The following is an 18,292-nucleotide window of genomic DNA, read 5'->3' as shown; positions in this document are numbered from 1 at the left end:
TAAAAAAAAATGCGAGTCATTTATGTATTTTAAGTTACATCATTTACATTTTCTAATTTCTCCCAGAGTCATCCCTGATAAAAATAAATAATAAAAAGATCCGCAAAACTAACCAACATATTGAAAAAGTCTGCCAAGCGCATTGCCTAGCCTCTGCAACAGAAAGGGTAGGAACCTTCTTATATTCCCTGTGAGAGAGGTAAAGATTTATAGAGGCTACTGGACTAAGCCCTGGGGATACACAGAGGAATGAAAGAAAGGAAGAAAGGAAGGAAGAAAGGAAGAAAGGAAGAAGGAAAGAAAGAAAGAAAGAAAGAAAGAAAGAAAGAAAGAAAGAAAGAAAGAAAGAAAGAAAGAAAGAAAGAAAGAAAGAAAGAAAGAAAGAGAGAGAGAAAGAGAGAAAGAAAGAAGAGAGAGAGAGAGAGAGAGAGAGAGAGAGAGAGAGAGAGAGAAAGGAAGGGAGGGAGGAAAAAAGAAAAGGAAAGGAAGAAAAAGAAAGGAAGGAAGGGAAACAAAGGGGAAAAAGTAAGGAAGGAAGGGCCAAAAGACTCTCTCTACCCTAAAGGAATTTAGGAGAAACAACATGTAAATAACTTGGTATAGAAGATATATATAGTGAGGATAGATAACAGTCTGAGAAGGGGATGCATTAGCAGCCAGAGGGAGGGGAAAGGCCTTTTTTATATCCCCAGAGCTTAGCCTAGTGCCTGGCACATAAGTAATCACTTGTTTACTGACTGATTGACTCCATGTATGTTACCCTATGTCATGGGGGAGGGGGACTTGGCAGGGATTTTTTGAGCAGCACAAGGGAGTTTGGAGAGGTATAGCAACACCTGCCAGGACCAGGAAAGGCTTCATTAAGAAGGTGATATTTGAAATAGATCAACAAGAAGAAAGCCAGGGATGGTGAACCCATGGTAAAGTAGATTGGAGACAGAGCCTGTGTTAGGGAAAGCAAATAGAGCAGTGTAGCTTAAATCACACAGTTTAAGGAGGGAAATAAAGTATAAGAAGATTGGAAAGATAGGAAGGGATCAAGTTGTGAAGAACTTTAAAGCTCAAAAAGAGATGTTAATATTGCATCATCAAGGCAATACAGAGACACTGGGATTTGTTGAGCAGCAAAGGTGACAAGATCAGACCTTAGCTTCAGGAAAATCACTTTGGCAACTATACGGAGGATGGACTAGTGTAGAAGGATACCTGGGTCTGAGAGAGCAAATCAAAGGCTATTGCACTAAGACTGAGGAGCTAAAGATAACACCAAACAGACTGGAAGGATGGTGATGTGTTTGACAGTTTTAAAATATGTAATAGATGCCTCACTCCCTTTCACACTGAGCCAATCTGAAGCTGAGAGTGCATGTTGAGTGCAATAGGGCACTGGTCAACAAGCATAATGATGTATTTACCAAACGGATTTTGGATCACGCATAGATCTTCTGTAACTGGTTCCAGTCTGATAATCAGGTGGTGAATAAGAATTGTCTTGGATTAGCTGAGGGTGTGTAGCCAGAACTAGGAGTGCATTTCAAAAGGTATTAGTAAACTTAATCCTTTTTTCCTTGGTTTGACCTCTTATATTCTGATAAGAGACAATTCTTTGAGGACAGAAGCTTTGGGACCTCATCATCTGCAGTAGACATATGACTGATGAATATGGGCCTCAGTACTTTGCCTTATTCTTTCATTTCAGGTAGAGATTGCAGGCTATGACCCTGTAAGTTTTGAAAGATCAGAAGAGTGAGCCACTACCCAAGGTTCCAAAGTGGAGTTAGCATTTGGGCCAACCAGGATTTGAGGCCTAAGTGATAAGAACCAACTTTTGAGACCCAGCCCACTGGAAGTAGAGACAAAGGCTCATCCAGCAGTAATGCCTCCTTTGGACAACTGCATTTGGATGTGAGCTTGGTAAGAAATATGCTAGTCCAAAACTGAATTAAGTCAAAGCCCATTCTCCCCAGGAACTGAAGTAGTGCAGGTAAGGGTGTGACCTCTAGGTTTTGGGAAGTGGAATGTTTGTACTTCTGTTCTTGCTAAATCATCAAAGTGAATACACTTTTGTCAAAGTTAATTGATGTTAATTGGTTAAATGGAACTAAGGCTGATCACAAGCAGCTAACAGTGGAGGGAACCCAGAATGGGGGCTTGATCCAGTAGAATTAGAGGAATGTAATCTCAGTCCCTTAAGGACACCTTTAAAATGCTGAGTTTAAGATTGAACCGGCTTTGCTTGAGGAGACCAAAGAAAAAAAGTGGGTTTCAGGACTAGGGACAGGAATGTGATAGAGCCTGCTCATTCTCGCTTGTGAGCCAATTCTTAAATTTTTAGTATGAGCATTTCAACTCCAGAAATCAATAAATTATTCATATCAAGTCTTGATTTATGGTTTTGTTAATTGTCTAAACTTAAGTCATGGAAAAATATTAGTAACATAGATTAAATTTACACACAAAATCTCCACCCACTACCCAAACAAGTCTCCACCCACCACTATCCCTTACCCCCTTAACTGGGGGTGGGCTTACATTCTGACTGGGAGGTGGGGCTTACATTCTAAGCTCAAAAGTTTCTTCCTATCCCCTTAACTGGGAGGTGGGGCTTACATTCCAGGCACGAAATTCAAAGACAAGGGAAGAGGCGGGAAGCCAAGGGCAAATGGCTCAGGTTGGGGGTGGGGCAAGGCTTATTCTTTCTGTTAAATGCTTAAAAACAGGGTCTGAGTGGGGGAGGATTTTGAAAGTAATAATCAAGAATTATTGACAGTTTGAGGAGGCTTCACCTCTGAGAGTTCATCTCTCACAATTCCCCCTTCTCATTTCTTACAATTTGAAGCCTCCTCACAAACATTACACCTCACAGATACAGAGGCCCAAAGGTAATGATAAATTGTCCATTTAAAGCTTCAGAAGTTTCTTCTCATACTGCTGTCTGACACTCTGGGCATCATCTAGTGATGTCTTCTTGTCTATGTGCTGTTCAAACAGTGTCCAGAGGACTCTCACTCTCCTCCTACAGAGATCCTCCTTCTTGTATCCACTCTCCTACAAGATTGATCTCAACACAATTTTAAATTGCCTTGCCAATAACCAGGGCAAATAATGAAAATTAACTCAACCCCTAGGTCTTTACCATTACCAGACCAAAATTGGAACTTTGTCCAATTGTCATGTTTCAGGATGCTCAAATTAAAAAAATTAGAACCTAGTCTTACACATTCTGCATTACTTCTAGTTTTATACCTTACATTAGTTCATTTTTCATTCCTATTCATATTCCCCATCAGGAGGATGAGATTCCACTAAGGAATAACACACTCCAATACACAGTAGTTAATTTAAAACCAGTACATATCAAATAACAAAACAATCTCGACTTCTAGTCATGTACAAATAAATAATCCTTAATTAAAATAGATGCTTCTTTCAAGGCATTTACAAGATAAGCCATAAGCTATTCTTCTTTTAACATTAATTGTAATGAACTGAGATAACTTTAACATTAATTAAGTATTGACTAAGTAACAGAACAATATCCTCATTCCACAATCTCCTGGCTTAATTATCCCCTAATGATGGGGTAAGGTCCAAGTAGACTCCTGCCCCCTGCCCCAGAAAGAATGTGGTTCTCATTTGTCTAAGGGCCCCAGCTCTCCATCTTCCTTTGAAAGCCCTGGCCTCACTTTTTGATCTTATTCAGATGCCTTTCAAACTTCTCCCTTCATTATATATTCCCATTGTCTATTCAATCTCTCAGACATTCCAATCAGAATTCTCTCCTAGACCCCTTTCTCAGCCCCTCCTCTGGTCAAAATTACTTTAGTGTATGTAAGATCCAGAGACTTTCTCATGCCAACTCTTCCTTATGGGCATCACCTGGCCTATATGTTTATTTCTAACAAACTTCCCCCCTGGCTGAAAAGACCTGGGCTGAATTTCTTCAGGAGGGACCCTTGTGCTGTGACCTTGGAGGCCCAGCACCCCCAAACCTCCAGACCTCATCATAACCATTATGAGAAATTAAAGGATCCTGACTTATACAGGAATATGCTTAATTCTGAAATTCTAGGCCAAATAACTCAATCTTTTGTATCTTACTATAATAACCTCAGATGTTCCTGCATCAATCTATTGCTTAGTAGATTCAATATTTATGCTTACAAATTCATGAATATAGGAATTTGCCATGAAAGAACATAACTAAAGGGAATAATGCTTCCCTAGATTCATGTGAACTCCAGGCAGAAGTTATATAATAACCAACTGCATTGAGCCAGGTTTAAAGTCTGCCAGGTGTCAAAGTAGGGAAATTGAGTCAGGAGAATCCTACCTCAGCCATGCAGGAAAGTAGGTTCTCCCGACCTTCCCATGAGAACACCTTCTTGCAGCTCATAGGTGCAGCTCACAAACCTCTTTGCAGGTTGCTGATGTCATGGGTCAGTAGCTCAATCAGTTCTTTGTTAACCATACCTGGAGTTAGACTCAAAATAATAATTCATTAACAGATTCCAAGGTCTTAGATAGCAAATTCCCCTCATCAGAGTTTCAGGTGTGACTATAGTCTCACATTAATTAGGGAGCATCTTCAAAGTGAGCTCTAAGTAGCTTGCATAACTTCCTACACATGTTATGGTTCCTAATAACATCCAAAGTAAACTCAAATTTCCATTAAGATCATAAGTTGCTACTCTAAATAGATTTGCCTTTCTGTTTCTCAAGCTTATCCATCCCTCTCTAACCATCCCTAATCTGAAAGAATGAGAGACTTTCAGGACTTGAATCTTATACATATAAGTTCAAATAGTAATTTTAGCTCTTTCTAGACCATGGAATGAATTCAGATCAAAACAGTAAGATCCTTCCTACTTATGGTTTATTACAGGAATTTAGATGCTTTAGTATTAATCACTAGCTTTAGATCTCTGACACTGCTCCCATTGAGACTGTTTCTCTAAAAGCACCCAGTTAAGTCCAGTCCAAGACTACAACAAACCCAGGAACAAAACTCTAAGTTCATAGTAGGTTTGGACATAATTTTCTTGCAAATAGAAATTTAGTAGGCTCTCTAAAAAGAGTATCAAAGATTTCAAAACTTTTTTTTGTAATAGTATCTTTTCTCAAAAACAGCTTACAATTTTCTAATTACCATAAAATTCCTAGTTACCTAAATTCTCTAGTGAAAAGGTGTCTGTGTGAGAATTATGAGATTTTACAAAATCGGGTTTTGGTTTGTTTGGTTTTTTTTGCATAATTATCAAGTTTCTCTTCACACACAAATTACCTTTACCAGTGCTGGGCTTAAACAATAACTCCAAATAGCTTAGTTAACAATTTCAAGCTTCATAAGTGAAAGCCAGATAATCCCAGCCAAAACTTCCCTTTAAACAGAGACAAAACTTGGAAGTTCTCATTTCTTAAATTACAATACTTAAAAGGAAATGTTACAAAACAGGACCATATAGAATGCCTCAACAGCCCCAATTCATTCCTTTTTCTCTCTTCTCTGAAGGCACAATTCTTAATTTAACATTCTGGGTTATAAAATAAATTGCCCTTCCAACAACGTAACTAATACAATTGCTTACTAGATTCCATCACATTCAGAAATACGTAAGCAGTATATTAAAAACTTAAAACAGACCCAATAAAGACCTTTCTTTCTTTCTGAATTCTTTCAGCAGGTCCAGTCTCATGGGGCCACTCCCACCCCACTAGACTGGCTTTTCTTTATTATCTATGATAGCCCATCATTGTCTTTTTACTGGTCCGATATTCTCGGGCCACATCCTGATTCAACCTCAATGACACTCCCAATCAGGAATTTGATGGCTGGCAGCCTGGATTTCCCCCAGGCCCACTAGTCCCTGCCTTAAGAGTCTGGCCCACATGGCCCATCCCCCAACAATCCCAATAGCTAGCCTAAAGAAGGCCTGGGTTGAAAAACATATATGTATACATGTGTGTATATATATACATATATATATATATATATATGTTATATATATATATATATATGTTATATATGTATGTTATATATATATATATGTATATATGTATGTATGTATATATATTTCCAATTTCTGATTGAGGCCCTAATATGAGAGAATACCTCATTAACTCCAAATCCATATCAATAAGTTTTTTTAAGATAAAATATGTTTGTATCACAGGACATATAAAATTATTCCCAAAATTGTAATAAACTTTGAAATAACCCATTATCAATTTAGATGACTGCACTCCCAGTCACTTTGACCAGAGAATAATTCATCTCATCATTAATATGTTGAAACTATAACTTTAAACCACCATTTTTTTAATATTAGTCAAGATTTTACATGAAAATCTCCTATTATAGTTTTATAATTAAATATACTTCACTAGGTATTTAACAAGTTTTAAATTATCTCATCTTTATCACTAAAAGACCCATTCAAGAGTTACCTAAACACCATTTCTACCTCACAGTGGTTCCTCAAATTTTACAATCTAAGAGTTTTAGAAATACAATTTAGAAACATAGTAATAACTTAAACAATAAACTTCAGATAACATCAGTCGAATTTCCAGATCATCACAAGTAGAAATTATTGATCTTATTATTCTTAGTACTTTTAACAATTACATTAACTAATAATGCCACATCTCATAACAACCATTTTTTTAACAGTAAACTTAAATCCAATTAGATCCAAATTTATAATCATTAATAGTGAACAATTAAAAATATTTTTGTTTTAAATCCAGTGCTCTTGGTCCTTTAAAAAGAAATATCCTCCACAAATTTATATATTCCCTTGAAGAGAGACATGTGGTGACAATTCCTGCTCTAAATCCTCCTTTTCTTTCCTACTTCCTTAAGGGAACTAAGAAAAAAGTCCCCTCTGCTTCTTAGAGGCTTATCAGATGGAACCTCCCTCCTAAAAATCTCAGGGCTTCAGCAATTTGAACAGGACATAACCCTCTATAGATAATTGAATAGAGCCCTCCCTCTCTCTTCCTGGACTGCTTTTACAACTTTACTATGCATTCTGAACAATTCACTGGTCTTACAAAAAAATTTTTTTTTATTCCAAAAGTTTCCAAATCTTTTACTCTCAAACCATCTATTCACTCTCATTCACACCACAGACACAAACAGGAACACAAAACAGACATACAACAAATTGCTGCAGAGTCCTCACATCGTACTGAATCTTTTTTTTTTATCTTTCCCTTTTTATTTTGGTAGTTCATTCCAATTTTGAAGTCTACTCCCTGAAAGACTATCTTCCGAAATATCAAATGGCAGCTTCTGGTTTACTGCTTTAGACTGTGGTTTGCCCATAATTCTCTTACCTATAGGCAATACACAAATGAATTTGGTCGAGAGGGATTGCTCACCTCTCTGAGTCAGTGACTCAACAATTAAATTAACCAACAGAAGAGGTTGCCCTCTCCCCTACAGTCACCCGAATGCTCTCTCAGTGTCCCCGGAATTTAGTCGGGCAGGGTCACCCCCAGCCCCAAGTCAGAGACTTAGAAATTAGTTAATTTAGCTGAGGGTTGTCGCCTGCCCTCCAAGTCAGGAACCTACCAATAAAAGGGACATTTGAGAGCCACTTTTGTCGGGCTGCATGCATACAACTCACGTGACTGATCCGATTCTTCACTCTATTTCAGTCTATTCTTAGGGGCTGGCCAACTTCACAATCTCATAGCTGCCCTGCCTTTGTTTTCCCCCTAGAGCATCTCTCTTTGAGACCGTACCCAAACAGAGGGAGGCTCCCTTAGTCTGGTCTGAGGGTTGCCGGAGAAATCTCCAAGGGCACCCTGACCCCCAGGGTCCAGACAGTAGTCCCCCTCACAGGTGGGTGAAATCTCGGTGGGGCTCCAAAGCTGTGTGGCACAGCGACCCTAACCCAAATTAAACTCAGAGACTTCTCAAGGTGGAAAGCAAAGGTTACCTTTATTACAATCTCTCGAGATGGCTGTCTGCTCCTTCGATACACATGGAGAGAGAGAGACTGCTTCACAGGGGCCACCTTATAAAAGCAAATCTCTGCCCACTACCCAAACAAATCTCCACCCACCACTATCCCTTACCCCCTTAACTGGGGGTGGGCTTACATTCTAAGCTCAAAAGTTTCTTCCTATCCCCTTAACTGGGAGGTGGGGCTTACATTCCAGGCATGAAATTCAAAGACAAGGAAAGAGGCAGGAAGCCAAGGGCAAACAGCTCAGGTTGGGGGTGGGGCAAGGCTCATTCTTTCTGTTAAGTACTTAAAAGCAGGGTCTGAGTGGGGGAGGATTTTGAAAGTAATAATCAAGAATTAGTGACCTTTTGAGGAGGCTTCACCTCTGAGAGTTCATCTCTCACACAAAGAAAAAGGTTGTAAAGAGAAAAGAGATGAGGGCCCAGGACAGAGTCTTGAAGAACACTCAGAGTCAGTGGGCATGACATGAGTGATGAATCAATGAAGAAGGCTGCACAAGAGAGGTCAGACTGGTTAAAAGGACAGGGGTAAGAAACCATCAGCCTCAAGCACCACGTGGCTCTCTAGGTCCTCAAGTGTAGCCCTTTGGCTGAATCCAAACTTCACAGAACGACCCTTAGGAGGAAAACCAAGAGAAAGCAGTGTCCAAAAAAACAGAGTGAAGAGAGTACCCAAAATGAGAGGCTGGTCAACATTGTCATTCTCAGTAGAGAGGTCAAGAAAGATGAAGACTCAGAAAAGCCCAGTTGATTTGGCCATTAGGACATTGCTGATAACTTTGGAGAGAGAGTTTTAATTAAATGACAAGGTCAGAAGCCAGAATTCAGAGAGTTAAGAAGAAAATGAGAGGAGATAAAGTAGATACAAGGACTGCAGACTTCTTTTTAAAGGAATTTGTATGAGAAAGGATGGAGAGATAGAGTACTTAGTAAAATTAAGTTTCCGTAAGAATTTTGTTTGTTTTTTGTCTTTTAGAATATGGGGAACTTGGAACTGCTTTGTTGGGAAGGGATCAGCTTAAAGGGAGAGATTAAAGATTAGTGGGGGAAGAAGGATTATAAAGGGACCAATCTGATGAAGTACACATTAGGGAGGATTGAAGGGATTGCTTTGCTACAATGAGAGTTCTATTAAAATTAGATTGTGTAAATTTGTAGTGGATCCAGTTAGTACAGATACAGGACTTTTTCTAGTTGAATAGGAGCAAAGGAGACACATGATGGGAGTACTCTAGAGTCAGAGATTGTCGTCAAGAGGATGATGGGGCAAGAAATTTGAGAGCAAATGAGAGTAAAGAGTGAGAAGCAGGTAGTCAGAACAGGGGAGATGACCAGGCAAAATGGTGATGAATGGAAAGACTTTAGAGCACAGTGGGGCTGAACTACAGGTTTGGGAGAAAATGGGCATAGGGAGTGATGGGATTCAGGAAATTGTGATAGGATAAAAGAACTTGCAAGTTCTAGATCATTGAAGCAGAGCACTTGTGACTGATGCAGTGTTCCTGCCCTTCAGAGAGGGTTATTGTAGGCCTGGTTCTTATTGGTATCCCTGCTTTGGTCCTGCTGTATCTCCTTCTCTGGTTCCTCTTCCTCTTCAGCTTTCCACTCTTTTCTGTACACTACATTCCTTGCAGAACCTCTCAATTAAGTGTTCTAAGTGCTTCTATTACGTGTGATATATTTGTAAGAAAGTGAGTAGCAGAGCAAGAAAACCCATGTTTGAGTCTTGGTCATAACACAAGTGACATCAATTCTTTGAACATTTATTTCATAATATGTAGAAGGTGGGTAACAATACTTGTGATTTCACATAAAATACCTGTCAGTCATGAATGGCTTCTTTTATTTATTGGCTGTCATAGCAACAATGACATATAAGTGCTATGTAATTGTTTCTATTTCTAATCCAAAATAGTGACAGTGTTTCCTGGCATGCTCTATATGGGAGTGAGATAATCCCATCAAATGTAAATTTGTACATATAAATGAAACCATTCAAATCATTGTTGAGTGGGTATCTAATGCCCACTCTTAAAATCTGAATGATGAGTTAGCTGCTGCATTGCATAATTTAAATTGGTTTTAATTTAACTCCCATTTATTTCATCCCACCAAATGTAAATGTCTATCAATTCTTTAAAAAAAAAAACCTTTGAAAAAAAGACTTTCATTCTTATGAGTTTTTGTTAACCTAACCTACCATTCATTCATTCTTCTATTTCCCTGCAGTCCTGGGAGAATTTTCAATAGAGAAGAGGGAATAGGTGGAGACCATACCTTATCATACATAAATGGGTTAACTTTTTTGTCAATTCATTCTAGGGGTATTGACCATGGTATAGACTCTATGGATTTTTCAGTTTATCATTATACATAATTATGCCAGTATGTGGTCTCACCACTGCTATGTTATCTTCTAGACCACCTACTCAGTAGTAGCTTTTGCCCCACTTGTAGTTGTTCTTTGTCCTTCTTTTTTTAAAGAGGACTGATGACATCACAGAGTGATGTCTTGACTTGCTTGTGAACTGGAAGAATTGCACAAAGTCATTAGCCTCACTCTCTTCCAGAGTCATCACAGTCCAGTGGCAAGACAAAAGTCAAGATGACTGGTGATGGTCCAGGGTACAGTGAATGACTTTGGCATCTTTGGTGCCTGACCAAACTCTAAGCATTCCTCAGTGCCTGCTTCAGCCACCTTCACGGCCATTGGAAGAATTTGTTCTCATCCCCCCATTTGGCCAGGAAAGTCTTCATATGCTTGGGGTAGCTGTCCCCTTAACTCACCGACAGATTTGGGGCATGTTGGTCAACCTCAATCTGTCAGTTACCCTCAATGGCTTGTAAACCTGTCTAAGGAAGCAGGATTGCCAATGGCTGCTTACCTGCTCCAGGGAAGTTAAAGCCTTAAATCCAGAACAATTCAAAACAGGAAGGAAAAGTGAGCAAGTATTTTCTAAGCACCTACCACATGCCAGGCACCATGATAATTGCTTTATAAATATTTTCTTCTCTAATCCTTACAACAGCTCTGTGAGGTAGATATTATTATTATTCCCATTTTATAGTTGAGGAAACTGAGTCAGAGAAGGTGACTTGTCAAGGGTCATATAACTAGTAAGTGTCTAAGTGAAGATTTGAACTCCAGGCCCAGAATTCTATCAATTGTACCACTTAACCAGTTCTGTGAGAAGAGGTTGTAAGATAGGCCAGTAATATCAATTGTGTAAGTGAACCTTCTCTTCCAAGTCTATCTTCCATGTGAGTAGGAAGGAGAGTATGACTGTGCTGTTAAGCAATATGGGGCTTCCAAATGTGCATCTGACTGCCATAACAAAAAAAAAATACAGCCTAATAAAACAATCAATCTCCTGGTTCTGCTCACTTCACTTTGCAAGTCTTTTTAGGTTCCTCTGAAACTATCCCCTTCATCATTTTTTTTATGGCATACTGATATTGGCTCTGCCTACAAATGAGCAATTAATACTTTTCCAATTGCTTCAGTCTATATTTGTATAGTGTTTTGTAATTGTTCATATAGTGCCATAGGCATATAATTTGGCAGTCAATATTGCCACCTGGCGGCCATGGCAGCAAAGAGAATGTTTGCCAGATCTTAAACTGATAAATATGGATGTTCTTCCTGGCCTCCCTCTTCAGCCCCATAGAAACTGTATCTGGGTGATGTCATGAAAACCCAGTGAGAAAAGCATATCCAGGAGGAGTAGATGGTCAGTACTGTAAAATGCTCAAATTATATTCCTTACATCTGAAAGTTAAAGATTTAATAAAGATTAATTTTTTAAAATGAAGGCAAAAGGCCATTGAACTGATAAATAGAACTAGGAACTGCTTGTTTATTTTCTTAAACTCAGCTTATCTGATTTTTTTAAAAGTGAGAGGAAAACCAAATTTCATGTAAAAAATAAAAAATCACCACAGTTGAGGAGGAGATAAAATAAATTATCAGAAACCATTTTACTTAATTTTACGCAAATGAAACTGAAAAACTAAAGGGAATGGATGAATACTTACAAAAATATAAAATGTCCAGATAGACAGATGAAGAAATAGACTATTTAAATAAGCCAATATCAGAAAATAAATTAAATAAGTCACAAATGGACTTCCAAAGAAAAAACTCCAGGACCATACAGGTTCACAAATGAATTCTGTCAAACAAAAATATTTTCCCATACTAGATAAATTGATTGCAATAATAAGAAAAGGAGGTACCCTTCCAATCTCTTTCTCTGACACAAATATAGGAATCTATGATACCAGGAATCTAAACTAGGAGTAGACAAACCAGAGAAAGACAATTATAGACCAAGAACAGTAATGAATATTGACATGAATATTTTAAATAAAATATTAGCAAATAGACCAAGACAACATATTAGAAAGATTGTACGCTATGGCCAGGTTGTGTTTATACTAGGAATACAAGATTGGTTCATGAAAGATAGTCAAAAGCAAATCTCCTAGGCCACTGTGGTCCATACTAGCCAGATCCTTTAGGCCATTACAATGTTTCTATTGAAGGTGATGTACTGATTGCATGGAGGCCTAAAACATTACAAGGCCTTCTCAACAAACTCCACAATTACTCGAAAGGACAAGTGATCTCTTCACTTGCCCATGAATTGGATTTAAGTGAGGCAGAGTTGCACAAAGTTATCAGCCTCATTCTCTCTTCCATTGTCATCAAAGTCCAGCAGCAGGACAGAAATCAGGATGACTGGTGATAGCCTGGGATGCAGTGAATGACCTTGGCATCTTTGATGCCTGACCAAGCTCTAAGTGCTCCACAGTTCCTGTTTCAACTGCCTTCATGGTTGCTGGAAGAAATTGTTCTCATCCACCCATTCGGCCAGGTGAAGGCTTTACATTCTTGGGGTAGACATGCCCCTAACTCACTAATGGGTTTGAGGCCTGTTGGTTACCCTCAACCTGGTTTGACTATCTGCTGAGGCAGTTTTACCAGGATGTGGTTGCTGGGTATGTTATTTTTTCTTAGAGCCACAGGTGAGAGTTGGGTGACAGGTGGATACCAAAAGTGGATGAGCAGCCCTGATTCCATCTTAATATATTTTATCACTCTACCCCTGTCCTCAGCTACTGCCACCATTCAGATCATGTGGTTTCCTCTTCTCCAGGGCCATTCATTTTTCCTTTCTTTAGCTTCCATCTCTGGGGCAGACAGATTTTGACACAGTCTCTCCATGTCCATTCTGGCAAGTCAGGGTACAAGAATTCTTGCCATCCCACCATTGCCACAGGCTACTGCCATCTTCCAGGCTGAGAGGCTATTTTACTGCCTCTAAATAGCTGCTGTCTCTGAGGCTCAAGGTAAGTATGATTCTAGGACGATGCATGCTACACCTGCAGGAATTAAACTCTGGGGTCTCTAGTCTTAATCTCTAGTCTTTGTTCAGTTCTGTTCAGGTATCATTGAACCTCTAACAGATACAGCTATCTGCCTGCAAAGGCCTGAGTCCTGGGATGAAGCTCAGATCTACCAAAGCTTGACCCAAGCAAATCTGATAGCACTCAACTGATATTCACATCAATCAAGGAGACACAATCATGGTCCCAAAAGCCTTCATGTCCTTAAATCTTGTTAAAGTTGCCCAGGCTTTTGGTTATAGGTTTATAGAAGAAAGAAAAAGGCAAAAACATGCCATAGAATTCTGGGAATAGTATAAACCAAAAATGTTGACTAAGACCAAATCTTTATAGGAATGGAATTTAAGTTTATGGATTTAGGAAACTACAATTAGAGTTCATAACAAGGTTCCATTCAAGCACAACAGAGGATTTTACCAAGAGTAAATAGCTGTCAAAGACTGTTGCCTTAGCAACCTACTGTTCAATAAGTAATCCTGATACTCCTAAAAGCCAAAAGCCAGTAGAGAGCAGTCAGACAAAGAAAACTTACATGCTATTTTCAGAATTGCCTTCATTCTTTCATGGTCTGAGAACCAGTTTGCATTTTTTTTTGTTTGAATTTGACATACACAGATATTGTAGGTTTAGAAATGGAAGAGACTTTAGCATTTACCTAGTGACAGGTGAGTAAATGAAATCAAGAGGATCTGAGTTCAAATCTGGCCTCAGATAATTACTGTCTATAGGACTCTGGGCTATACCCTCTCCTAGCCTCAGTTTCCTTATTTGTAAAACCAGTAGACTAACAGAATCTACCTTCTAGGGTTGTTGCCAAGATAAAATGAGATAGTATTTGTAAAACGCTTTTTGCAAAAGTACCATATAAATCCTGGCTACTATTATCATCTGGTATAATTCCTTCATTTTACAGATGAGGAAACTAAGGCCCAGAGAGGTTATGTGACTTTTCCCAAGTCACATAAAAGCCCAGGTCCTCTGACTTCAAATCTAGTTATTCTTGTTTTTCCACTCTATTACCTTAAATATATTAAAATACAACATCAAATATATTTTTTTAAAAGATTTTTTTTCTTGTGCCATTTCAACTCTCAAGCTTATTTTTAAATTCACTTCACAGCCTAATGTTGAACTGTTGAATTATTTGATTGGAAAGATGTTCAGATGTGTCCAGTAGGAAGCCTGTTAGATAAATTCACATTTTTTTCTTATCTTGGTACATACTACTACTTTCTAGGAAAAGGATTCATGTGTCTCCTTCTTCCCTATTTCCAGCAAGATACATGTAAAAGGAACAAAGACTCACAGTCAGTCAGCTATGGCTTCCTAGGGATAAGGAATATCTAGATCTCTATCAAGAAGCAGAAAAGTTGTTGAAATGCAATTATCCAGTCATAGACAAATTTGAAAAAAAAATTTGGATTCCGGTATCAATAAGTAAATTTGAGGCTTTGAAGGTGATCAGTCTAAAATATTCCCTTGTTGCCCCCTCCCCTCTCCCCCTCCCCCCCCCATGGCTCCCAATACACAGGCATGACCAAAAGCACTAAACAGAGGCTGTTTTATTTCATAATTCCACAGAAGAAAATTCTTCCGGAAATTTTTCACAATGGGAGAAAAATACATATATTTTCTGACCTAAAAATACCTATATGTCATAATATCAAAGTTCTAGGGGTAGTAGGGGCCTTAGAGATACCCAAACCCTTCATTTTAAATGTGAGGAAAGGAGGCCAAGAAATATTAAGTGACTTACCCAAGGCCACAGAGCTCATTACTTGGTGGTAGAGCTATGTCCACTCAAAAAACAAATGACCAAAGAGTCACAGAGGTTATCCAACCATTGTTAACTCTGAAAATACCAAAGAGCTCACACAGGTTATCACAAACACAGTTAACTCTGAAAAGTAAAGCCAAAATAAAACCAAAGAGCTAACAGTGGTCATGAGCAAAATGCTTTCTTTGTTCCATTGGAGGAAGGAAATGAGACACATGTCCCTCTGATACTGTCACTTAAGTGTGGGCAAATCTGAATACATATATATTAGTGGCTACACAGTGAGTTGTGTCCCTGACAATGAGAAGTAACAGCAACAGTGAGACAAGTCTGATTCATAGCAGGATTTCATGACTGGAACATGGGTCCTGCAGGTGCTTGTCCAAACTCAGGGACCACCTGGTGCTGGTGTGAAACGATTCTGGGATTTTGTGGCTGACTTCATCCAAAGGGTGAGTGCAAAGCATTGGTGTTATGCCAAGCTCAGGGCACAGCTTGCTTGCTGGGCTTTAGCTCTGGAAAACAGGGTGTCTCCTAATAGGAGTAAAAAGAGAAGGGTGGTCTTGGCATGGGGATCCTGACAGCCAGGGAGGGGAATTCTTATCCTAGACAAGTCCCTCAAGCTTTTTTCATATCCGTTTTCTCAGATCACCTCCAGTGGTGCTTGCCCAATATCATGCAGGGTTGTTGTGTCCTACTAAATGATTTTCTACCATTGCCATCATCATTTCTTATCCCTACCTCACCTACTTGCTATTAATTCCCCCCAGGGCAGACGAAATGGCAGATGATTTCCACAGCAAAGTAAGTTGTTTGTTATTTCTGTAATTATCCAAAGCTTCAGAAGCCAAAAGATCTTTCTCTTTTAGAGAAAAGTATAGTGTTACTGCACTATATACTATGTTCTATAGTGTAGCATACACTGTACAGGATCCCAGTGTTACTGCTACTTGTTAGCTGTGTGACCTTAACAAATCACTTCTCCTCTCTGGACAGTTTCTTCATCTATAAAATGAATGAGTTAGACTTGGTAAGTTATAAGACTACTTCCAGCTCTGACATTCTAGGATTCAATGACAGACAGGAAAACACTCTAGTAAAAGAAATAAAGGGTCATATTCTGCAACAGGAACCGCTACAGCATTACCCAGAGGGGTAACCATGGCAACCTGAGGCCCTTGAGGCCACATATTGTTTGTTCAGTCAGAATCCCTTTTAAGTGCCAACAGGAGTCAGAAGCCAGAAGACTTCTAAAGATCCAGTCAATCAATCAGCCAATGCTTACTCTAGAAACAATGAAGTTCTACTTGCAAGTAATAAAAATAGCTCACATGTCTATAGTCCTTACATAAAAAGAAAACTTTCCTCAATGTGTGCATTGTTATCTCTATTCTATAGGATGAGAAAATCGAGACTCCAGTTCAGCGGTCCATCCAATTAGGAATGCGTCCATCAAAGATTCCAAACCAAGTTTCCTGACCCCAAGCCCTGCCCTAAGTTGTCTGTGTCTAAGCTCTGTGGTTTCCACTATACTATCTGGTCTCTGACTAGAGAGCATCTTAAGCTCAGTGGTCCTATTTTCTTTCTCTGTACAATGAAGGGGATGGTTGTATGAAGTGACTTCTAAGGGTCCTTCCGTTGCAAATTTCTGGGCCTGTTATAAGGGCATTTACCTTACTGTCATATACCAAGCTCTACATCACCTTATTTAACCTTCACAGCAACGCCATGAAGCATGCAGGACATACATTATTATTCCTATTTTTCTTTTTTTTAATTTTATTAATTTATTGATTTATCAACAATCACTTCCATATTCTTTTGAGTTGAAAATTTTTCTCACACTTCCTCCCCTCCACCCTCCCCAAGACGGGGCACAATCTGATATAGGCTTTACATTTACATTCCTATTAAACATATTTTCACATTTGTGAAGTTGTAAGTAAAAATTAAAACCAATAGGAGGAACCATCAGAAAGATGAAACACAACTCAACAGAAGGTAAAAATAAGTGATAACAATTCTAATTCCATAGTTCTTTGGATGTGGACAGCATTTTCCATTCTGAGGCCTCTGGAGATTTCTTAGTTCCTTGTAATGCTGAGAAGGGTTCAGTTTAACAATATTAGTCATCACATAATGTGGCTGTTATTGTGTACAAAGTCCTCTTGGTTCTGCTCACTTCACTCAGCATCAGACCATATAGGTCTTTTCCAGGTTTTTTCTGAAGTCAGCCTGTTTCATCATTTCTTATAGCGAAATAGTATTCCATTACATTCATATACCACAACTTGCTCAGCCATTCCCCAATTGATGGGCATTCTCTCAATTTCCAATTCTTTGCCACCACAAAAAGAGTTGCTATGAATATTTTTGTACATATGGGTCCTTTTCCCATTTGTTTGATCTCTTTGGGATATAGCCCTAGAAGTGCTATTGCTGGGTCAAAGGGTATGCTCATTTTTGTAGCCCTTTGGGCATAGTTCCAAATTGTTCTCCAAAATAGTTGGATCATTTCACAACTCCACCAACAATGTATTAGTGTTCCAATTTTCCCACATCTTCTCCAACATTCATCATTTTCCTGTTTTGTCATGTTGGCCAATCTGATAGGTGTGATGTGGTACCTCAGAGTTGTTTTGATTTGCATTTCTCTAATCAATAATGATTTAGAGCATTTTTTCATATGACTATAGATGGCTTTAATTTCTTCATCTGAGAATTGTCTGTTCGTATCCTTTGACCATTTATCAATTGGGGAATGGCTTGTGTTCTTATGAATTTGCCTTCATTCTCTATATATTTTAGAAATGAGGCCCTTATCAGAGAGACTGGTTGTAAAAATTCTTTCCCAATTTTCTACCTTCCTCCTAATCTTAGTTGCATTGGCTTTGTTTGTGCAAAAACTTTTCAATTTAATGTAATCACAATTATCCATTTTGCTTTTTATAATGTTCTCTATATCCTGTTTGGTCATGAATTCTTCTGTTCTCCACAGATCTGATAGGTAAACTATTCCTTGTTCTCCCAGTTTACTTATGGTATCAGCCTTTATATCTAAGTCATGAACCCATTTTGACTTTATTTTGGTATATGGTGTGAGATTTGGGTCTATGCCTATTCCTATT

The sequence above is a fragment of the Phascolarctos cinereus genome, unplaced genomic scaffold (genome assembly GCF_003287225.1).
Source record: "Phascolarctos cinereus isolate Bilbo 61053 unplaced genomic scaffold, phaCin_HiC Scaffold_5;HRSCAF=322, whole genome shotgun sequence".
Taxonomy (NCBI): Eukaryota; Metazoa; Chordata; class Mammalia; order Diprotodontia; family Phascolarctidae; genus Phascolarctos; species Phascolarctos cinereus.
Note: the sequence above shows the minus strand (reverse complement) of the source record.